Below are 10,505 nucleotides of genomic sequence, written 5' to 3' on the forward strand. Positions count from 1 at the left end.
CTTCTTTAGGGACAGTGTTAATTACATCCCTGTCTCCCTTCCTGGAGTGACTGCTGCTGCCACGGGTACAATATTATAGGGAGCATAACTTGGCTCCTTCTCCGAAAAAGGAATCTTATTGTTTACACATAAATTTAAAGCCTGAATTTTCATCAGACCCATATTTTGGCCAAAATACTGCTGTTTCCTTAATTGTTTCTTTTGTCCAGACTGATACACAATATTTAACCTTTTTTTAATTATTTTTCTTTTACAATCCCTCGAATTTTGGGATTATGTTTCCAATTTCTTATCATTCTTCAGGACGAACTATTAGTAGGCACTCCCCCAGGGATATCTCCCTGTCCCCTGGAACTCATATTTCCCATTTTTCCTAGCCCTCGCCAGTATGTTGCTACAGAAATTTCCCTTCTGCAGTGTACCACACACTAACGTTCTGAAAAATGGGGGTGTACCGCCAAGCACTTCCCCGTGCAAGTGCTACCGCACACCTATGAGTTTACCAGATTCCCTGGTGTACTTCAAAGCACTTCCCCGTGCAAGGATTACCATACACCAAATTTTCCTGGTGTACTACCCAGCACTTTCCCGTGCAAGGGTTACCGTACACCAGATTCCCCTGGTGTAGTGCCAGCACTTCCCCGTGTAAGGGCTTACCATACACCAGATTTCACAGAATCACAGAATTTCTAGGTTGGAAGAGACCTCAAGATCATCGAGTCCAACCTCTGACCTAATGCTAACAGTCCCCACTAAACCATATCCCTAAGCTCTACATCTAAACGTCTTTTAAAGACTTCCAGGTATGGTGACTCCACCACTTCCCTGGGCAGCCCGTTCCAATGTCTAACAACCCTTTCGGTAAAGAAGTTCTTCCTAACATCCAACCTAAAACTCCCCTGGCTCAACTTAAGCCCATTCCCCCTCGTCCTGTCACCAGGCATGTGGGAGAACAGGCCAACCCCCACCTCACTACAGCCTCCTTTAAGGTATCTGTAAAGAGCAATAAGGTCACCCCTGAGCCTCCTCTTCTCCAGGCTGAACAACCCCAGCTCCCTCAGCCGCTCCTCGTAGGACTTGTTCTCCAGGCCCCTCACCAGCTTCGTCGCCATTCTCTGGACCCGCTCAAGCACCTCAATGTCCTTCTTGTAGCGAGGGGCCCAAAACTGAACACAGTACTCGAGGTGCGGCCTCACCAGAGCCGAGTACAGGGGGACGATCACCTCCCTAGCCCTGCTGGTCACACTGTTTCTGATACAAGCCAGGATGCCGTTGGCCTTCTTGGCCACCTGAGCACACTGCTGGCTCATATTCAGCCAACTATCCACCATCACTCCCAGGTCCTTCTCTGCCTGGCAGCTCTCCAACCACTCATGTCCCAGCCTGTAGTTCTGCTTGGGGTTATTGCGCCCCAGGTGCAGGACCCGGCACTCTTTTTTTTTTTTTCCCAAGACTCTTCACAGAGTCTCACCCGACCCCCAAGGCAATACTTAATATTTCTTACCTTGGTCTGTACACAGAGTTACCGGATCAATTATTAAAAACCCAGAGTGCCTACCTTCTTCCTTTCCCCACTACTTCATGGATCCTGCCTCTTTAACCAGTCTCGGGCCCTCTGTCAGCTTTCCGCCGAACCACCACCGTCGATGCACAGGACCACTGAAATCAGTGGGGCATGCCTTCCTGCTGCTGTGGCGGTGGGGCTCCCCAGTAGGTGGGGATCCCCAGTAGTAGTAGGATCCAGGACGAGCCCCCAAATCGTGAGAAACACTCCATAGCCAATAACTTAGGCTCAGGCGAGGATCTCAGTGAAGTAGTAATTTATTTGCGATTGCAATGGCGGGCGCCCCACAAGCAGGAGAGAGCGCATCTACTAGTTCCAAAACACAGTTTATATACCTTTTGATGGCAGGGCCCTCCCCTGTTTCCCCACTGAGTGGGTAATCCAGGTTCACAATCTATCTGATGCTTCACAAACAATGCATGGCTTTCAGTTGCTGGCCTGTTAAATTTCAAATTTCTTTTGACATTTTTACTGCTTGAAGTGGTAATGTTTCTTCACTTATCTGACTTGACTTGACACCGTGATTTTCACCTAAATGTCCTAAGGAGTCTGGTTGTCTGCATTTTACAAGGTCGCCTGCTAAGCTTTCTTATCACTGTAAGCATATCTCAGTACCACATTCCCTCCTTCTAAACAATGTAATTCTGCAAAAACAACATTTCTATTCCCACACTCGGCACCTGGCGAGCAATCTCTGAGGCCTTAAAGAGCCATGTGGGACCACAGTCAAAAACATGTGGTTTGCCAGATAGTGAGGGAGCTGCGGGCTCCTTTACTGATCCGACTGCTACGCCATCGGCCCCTCTGCTGCTACAGCCATCGAAGGCTTTTGCTGTTACGCCCCCTGTTGACCTGAACGTGCCTTTTGACCCAGGCCTATTGGCCTTGAAAAGGAGATGGATATGCTTTTCTTCGACCCGGGAAGAACGGGATACATAAGGCCTGAAGACCGAGTTGCTTGACAACTTAAAGCAAGATATATTTTTCAAAGGGAATGGAAAATGGAGACTTGTATGTAATCAAGAAAAGGAGTGGAAAATGGAGACTGTTGAGTTGTGGAACTTGGAGGATTGTTTGTTACCTTTTCTGGTCGTACATATGCATAAGTGTACTTGAGTTTAGTAAGTCATGGAACTTAGAGGATTGTTTGTTACCTTTCCTGATTGTACGTATGTATAGGTGTACTTGCGTTTAGTATGTAAAGCAATGTTCTGTATATTTGGAATATTTGATGTTTGTGTGTGCGTGTTGGTGGAGCGTAGACTCCCCGCACACCCAGCGCTGTTTACTTGCCTTTTATACCTTTTAGAAATATTTGTTTTATAAATATTACAAAATTCAGATTGAGTTGAGACCTCATTTATAACAGTCAGTATCATCCCATGCTGTTTGAAATGTAGAGTGTCCCACACAGTGATAATGTCGCTACCTACAATCTTGATCGAGTCTGTCTTATGCCTGGGTTCAGCTTTCACATCCATAGTTTAGCTGACACTGTTACAGACAGACATGGTTAGTAATATTATCTAAATGATGTTGTAGATGTCTTAACTGGCTGAGGATGACAGAGTTAATTTTTGATTTTGCAGACAATGAACCCTTTGCACTGAATGCATGAGGGTTGTTTTTTGTTGTTGTTGCTGTTTTTTTTTTTTTTTTTTTTTTTGTTTTGTTTTGTTTTGTTTTGTTTTTCAGTCCTTGTTCTTGCTCCATTCCAGTCTGGTCCTGGAATATGGGCCAGTGGAATATTTACCGTGTGGAAGGTAAAATACTACACAGTGTTAGATGAGTGACATTCACACCTTCCGTGGGAGGTAAGGAAATGTGACTTTTCATATGCTTGGCTGGGAAACAGTCTAGCTGCATCGGTCAACAAGTATCAGGCATTTATATACCAGTGGCTCTGGCACTATCTAGCATATGCCAGGTATCATTGTCAAAGCAGGAAACTGAACCTCACACTCCAGAGCCTGGAGGAAGGAGCAACACTTTGTAGAGTGAATGTTCTTTTAGTGTACCAATCTGTGCCTTTTCTGTGTGTGAGACTTGTAGCATATATCAATAGAGCTGTAGTTCTGGAAAGCCAGTCCCAGAGCAGCAACACTGACATTTACCCATTAAAGGGGAATGCCAAGTCCCTCTGTAGATTCCTTATCTAAACTGTGAGTGGGTGCTAATGTAGCTATTTCAGAACTGATGGGTGGTGTTGCTGATACATCTGCAGTCAGGTCTGTGGGTTCAAATGTATTTGAATGTGACTACTGTGTGTTGTCACTTGGATTTCGTAGGATCATTAAGGTTGGAAAAGACCTTCAAGATCATCTGGTCCAACCATCCCCCTACTACCAGTATAACCCACTAAACCATGTCCCTAAGCACCAGATCCAACCTTTCCTTGAACACCCCCAGGGACAGTGACTCCACCACTCCCCTGGGCAACCCGTTCCAATGCCTGACTGCTCTTTCTGAGAAGAAATGTCTCCTCATTTCTAACCTAAACCTCCCCTGGCACAACATGATGCCATTCCCTCTAGTCCTTTTGCTAGTTAACCTGTGATAAGTGGCTGACCCCCAGCTTCCCACACCTTCCTTTCAGGTCATTGGAGAGAGCAATAAGGTCTCCCCTGAGCCTCCTCTTCTCCAGACTACAACCCCATTTTGCTCAGCCGCTTCTCACAGGACTTGTGTTCCAGGCCCTTCACCAGCTTTGTAGCCCTTCTCTGGACACATTCTTGATGTCTTGATGTCTTGATGTCTTTTTTATACTGAGGGGCCCAAAATTTAACACAGTACTCAAGGTGGGGCCTCACCAGAGCAGAATACAAGGGGACGATCACCTCCGTGGTCCTGCTAGCTACACTATTCCTGATAGAAGCCAGGATACTGTTGGCCTTCTTGGCCACATGGGCACACTGCTAGCTCATGTTGAAGAGGGAATCAATCAGCATCCCCAGGTTTTCCTCTGAACAGCTTTCGAGCCACTCTGCCCCAAGCCTGTAGCGCTGCATGGGGTTGTTGTGGCCAAAGTGCAGGACACGGCACTTAGCTGTGGTGAACCTTATCCCGCCGGTCTCTGCTCATCAACACATCCTGTCCAGGTCCAAAACAAAAGGATAGAAATACAAAACAAAAAAGTTAAGGATAGCATAGCATTTTTTGTTATCCTTACCCATAGTGTCTTCTGGCTTTGTTGGAGAACCTGTGAGACATTATGAACTGAATCCTACTCTCCCTTTTTATTGAATAAATAAAAAGAAGGAATAGGTGGTTAAAATCTGGTGAATTTGTGAGATCTTGACAAGTTAGAGAGCTAGGCAATCACCCACAATATGAAGTTTAGCAGGAGCAAGTGCCAGATTCTGCACCTTGGAAGGGGCAACCCCAACTGCACATACCGACTGGGGGTTGGGAGGGTGGAGAGCAGCCCCACAGAAAGGGATCTGGGGGTTTTGGTCAACAACAAGTTGTATATGAATCAACAGTGTGCCCTGGCAGCCAAAAGGGCCAACAATATCCTGGAGTGCATCAAGCACAGCATTGCTAGCTGGCTGAGGGGAGTGATTGTCCTACTCCGCTCAGGGATAGTGCAGCCTCACCTTGAGTACTGGGACACCACAGTGTAAGAAGGACATACATGTAGAACTATTAGAATTTTATTAGAGAGATTTATTAGAGAGTTCTATCTTCACCTAAGATGGTAAAGGGTCTAGAGGGCAGGAAGTATGAGGAGTGGCTGAGGCCCCTTGGTTTGCTCAGCCTGGAGCAGAGCAGGCTGAGGGGAGGCCTCATGGCAGCCTGCAGCTCCCTCACGAGGGGAGCGGAGGGGCAGGCGCTGAGCTCTGCTCTCTGGGGACAGCGACAGGACCAGAGGGAATGGCATGGAGCTGGGACAGGGGCGGGTCAGGCTGGGGGTTAGGGAAAGGTTCTGCACCCAGAGGGTGGTTGGACACTGGGACAGGCTCCCCAGGGAAGTGGTCATGGCACTGAGCCTGCTGGAGTTCAAGAAGCATTTGGACAATGCTATCAGACATGGGGTTTGTTTTTGGGGTGGTCCTGTGCAGACCCAGGAATTGGACTCAATGATCCTTGTGGGTCCCTTCCAACTCGGGATAATATATGATTTCAATTAATTAATGTATTAATTATTTGATTAATTAAATTGTTAAATTGGTTAATTATTTAGTTTTAATTATTCAATATATGGTTTTAATTTAATTTTATATTTTAATTCCTGAAAACCTATAAACTAGTGTCATACAGAGGAGAAGGGAAAAAAAAGAAATAAAAAAAAAAAGGAGAAATTTCTGTGTATGTTAGAATGAAGAAACTAATAAAGTAATATTGTTTCAATTTTTGCTATACAAAAAAGAAAGTGACACTTTTTCTATAGCGTCTTCTACTTCAAAATTACAAAATGCATTTAGTTCAGTGCCTTTTTGTATTTTTAGGACCAAAAGGCAAAACAAATCTTGGATAGGTCTGTTAACATATCTTGGGTAGGTCTGAAGGTAACTTGAAAAAGAAACCTTTCAAATGGAAGGCTTCACTGAAAAATATCATAAAACAGTAGCAAATACTATCTTGTTATAAATGTAATCGGGAATGGAGTTAAATGTGGTTGGCTGCTGCTCACAAGTGTTTTTCACAAGGGCTCAGTATTGGGGCCATTTTTAAAAATATATATTTTTATCAACTATTTTGATGAGGGGATCAAATGCGCACTGAGAAATTTTGCAGATGACACCAAGCTGGGAATGTATGTTGATCTTCTTGAGAGTAGGAAGGCTCTGCAGAAGAATCTAGATAGTCTAGATCCTATTGGCCGCATCCAATTGCATAGCCTTCAACAAGGCTAAATGCTGAGTTTTACACTAGGGTCACAACAATCCAACGCAGCAACACAGGTTCAGGAAAGAGTGGCTGGAAAGTTGCCTGGCAGAAAAGGACCTGAAGGTGCTATTTGAAAGCCAGCTGAATATGAGCCTTTTAGGTTTCTCAGCTAGGCACCAGTCTGTCTCTTCAGTTTTCATTACAGTTACTAGATTTCTAAATATATTATGTGTGACGTTCCAGTTTCACTTTTTAAAATGACAGTAAAGGCACAGAGTTAAATGGCAAAGTTATACAGAGGAGAATTTGGATATCCTAAAGGGAAAAAAAAGGATGAACCTGAGAATGGCAAAATACGAGTGGAATACAGTGTCAAATAGAAAGTGTCACAGTTAGTGGCCAGTGACAGGAGTTTCTGCTCCAAGGTAGAAACTCCCTAGCTGGAAATTTTTTAGAAGACCCTGAGTGCATCCATTAATCATAGATAACTATCAGCAACCCTGACAAATGTACTTTTCTGAAAATGTTATATGTAATCTTAGAATATATCAGACAAGGCTAGAGATAAGGCATGGTTAATATTTCAAAATGTGGCACTGGTGAGATTACACCTGGAATATTTTTACATTTTTAGTCATGGTCATTGATGAAATATGGATCCAGTTGGAAAGCACTGTAACTAAGGGCTCCAAAGATGTGCTTACAGAAGCAATAAAGTCTATTTTTCAGGAAGTGATTGAACTTGATTATCTTGTTTACCTAGTAAAACAGGTTGAAAAATTGTGTTGTCTTCATTTATAATAAATGTTGAGTGCTAAGTATTAGATTGAGCAGAAGAGCTTTTAATCCTAATGGACTCTGCCAGTGCAAAACCAGGATATAATTTGATTGTGAATACTCATAGAATGGATATGCTGGGTTTGCCCCATACAAACTCCACCACAACTGCTCTCTCACATCCCCTCCTCAAAAGAAGAGGTGACAGAGAAGAAAGTATGATGGAAAGAAAAAAAAAAAAGCTCACTGGTTGAGATAAGGATAATTTAATTAAAGGAAACAGAAAGGGCCGTGTGTGGTAGGGGTGGGACAGCAAGCAAAGGCCATGGGGAAGCACAGAGGGAAGGAAAAAAAAAAAAAAAAAAAGTTCTCTACATGTTTGGCTGTGTTTCTACGTGTTTGGCCATGTCCTGGGAAGCAGGGCCTCAATGCACATAGTGGTTGTGAGGAGAAGACATCTTCATAAGGAGAGCCTCCCTTCTCTTTCCCATTCCCCACCTTTTATTGCTGAGTGTTACACCATATGGCATGGGATAACCCTTTGGTCAGTTTAAGTCAGCTCCCCTGGCGATGTCCCCTCCCCACCCCTTGCCTACCCCCCAGCTTACTGGCTTTGGGGGGGTTTGGAGAGAGTCTTGGTGTTGTGCCAGCAGTGCTCAGTGCTAGACAAAACTGGTGTGGATACCACTGCTGTTCTAGCTACAAGTGCAGAACACAGCACTGTATGGGCTGCTGCAGGGAAAGTTAACTCCCTCCCAGCCAGACCCAGTACATGAAAACCAGAAGTTTCCTGTGTACCACGGAAGCAATGTTTTGCAGTAGCCTTAGAAGAGGATGAGTTGGGAGGAATACAATTCTTGTGTTCAAGGCAGAGTGTGGCCTTTTCACCAAAGGAGATTGCAGGCTGGATTTGTGATCTAGGATTCCAACTGCATTCTTATTTTATAATTTTATTAATGCCTGCATGTGAATTGCCATGCCGTATAACTTTGGTGTGACTATCATTTTCTTGATAATTATGTAGCTTTTTCTATGGTACTGCCTGGTTAAATGTCAGAAATAAAAGCCATGAACAGTGCAAGATATCTCTGATAACAGTACTGAAGACCAAACTTAATTAAGATTATCCAAAGGTCAGGGTATTAAGTAGTCTGTAATTGTTCATAGCAGGTTAAAGAATGGCCTAGGTGACTGTGGTGGCAGTGAAGGTGCACAAAATGCAAGGAATGGCACATTTTGATGTAACATCTAGGTGGAGAGCAGTTATTGTTCACATATTATAAAACTGACTTTTTAAAAAACAAAAACAAAACAAACAAACAAACAAAAAAACTACAGGTACTCTTAGGAATCAGGCATAATCCACAACAAGAGCAACAAGAGTGTAATCAAATAAAATACTTCTCAGGAACCCAGCTCAGGTTTCCTTGAATTAGAGCTGTAAGCAGGTAAAGGGCTGATCCAAAGTACACACAGCCCCAGTACACTTTTGGGATGGGTTTGCCTGTGTTGTTAATAACACTGAGGTATAAACCTGAACATTCTTCAAAGCACAAGTGTTTTTTGAACACCCAGTTTGTTCAATACACCAAATATGTGGTATTTTCTCTTCCTGTAAGTCCTTGGCTGGCTCTAGCATGGCTTAGATGAAACAGAAATTAGCCATACACTAGAAAAATAAAACTTCTCATCCAAATACATTTTAGCTATCAGTAGGATAGCTAAAGCAGGAACACTTCTGAAGTTGGGATGTCCAATTTTTAAATGCCAGGAAGGTGTGAACTATTTGAATTTATAAATTCAGTAAGCTGAGGAAATCAGATGTTTCACAAAAGGGTATACAAATAGTACACACTTGCACATTTTCTACCTAATTAATTTTTGACCACTGTAGATAAACATGTATTTTGGGACCTTTAACAGAGGGCAGAACTGGGAGGAGACAAGATTAAAACTGCCTAAACCATAGTTTGTGTTAGAAGTTAATGATTCTTCTACCAAGTACCAACACAGCCTTGCTTAAGGAGAGAATCTTCTGGCTTTTGAGCATTTGTGTGGTAATATAACTGCTGTTGTTGTGGATACAGAATCTAGGTAGGAACCTCTTTAATATTCTTTTTGTTTGTCTTAACCGCTAAATGTTGCCATTTAGCGTTTGCGGCTATCAAACATTACCCGTGTAGTACTTGCTGCGTATCCTGTGACCAATTACACCGCTAACGTTCCTGTCGTAAACATCAACATTTTAATGATGGCATCATGGATTTTTATGTGTCTGTCTAAACTGTAAGCATCATATGCCATGAACAATGAAAGTAGCATTTAGGCCTGCATGGTACTGTGATATTCATTTGTCATAGTACATTAACTTGACAGATCTTATTATGAATCGTTAATGTATTTAAAAATCAGTAAGACAACTATATTAACATTTCAGTTAGTGTAAATCAATACAGTTCCATAAACTACTGGAAGAAATCTGTCTCTTGATTTGTGATACTGTAATCTATTGGGTAGTGATACAGCTGCTGAGAATGCCACCACAGTGAAAAACAGCCCAAGGACTTAGTGTCTTTGCTGGATTTTGAAAATTCCTCTGAATTACTGTATTTTTCTTTTATAACTTCTATAAAATCCACAGAAAAATCCATAAAATCCAAACTGTTGTCTTGACATTTGTAAACGAATTATCTGTTATTTGTGCTAAGTTGTTTACCTTGGTGTTCTTATTCACATTAATTTGCATATAATTAAGGAGTGGAAAACCAAGCTTTATTTATTGTTATTGTTATTTTTATTTGTTTATTTATTTATTAAATTCTTATTCTTATTCTTTTATTTTTAATGTTCAATAAGGGGTAGATCTACCTTGCAGGAACAGAGATAGGCCATGGGCCCTATAAGATCATATACCATGAAACACTGAAGAATCCTGTGGCTGTCATTTGCAAGAGTGGCTGCTACCCTCTGGAATGGGCTTGCAAGGTGCCACACACTTCACACAATTCTGTGAAATCTCTCAGCTTTCTCCAGCACAAATGATCCATGATGATTACTGGTTAAGACACTTGGTCTTTCCTCTTCTGTTTCTCAGCAGAGTCCGTACTGAGCACAAGACCAAAGCTGTCTCGTGCTGTAACCAGCTGTTCATCAAATGTTCCCCTAGTATGATGGAAAATTAAACTAGAAGAGCATTAATTTTCATTCTCAAAATATGGCTTGGGGCTTCTTTGTTTGCTTTCCTTATGCTTGCTTTTGGAAATAGTATTGTTTTCTTCCTTGAGGAAGGAAGTCAGAGTGGATTTTGTTTAGGCTGAGAGACTACCTGACTAAC

The sequence above is a fragment of the Aythya ferina genome (genome assembly GCF_964211825.1).
Source record: "Aythya ferina genome assembly, chromosome: 1".
In the NCBI taxonomy this organism is placed as follows: domain Eukaryota; kingdom Metazoa; phylum Chordata; class Aves; order Anseriformes; family Anatidae; genus Aythya; species Aythya ferina.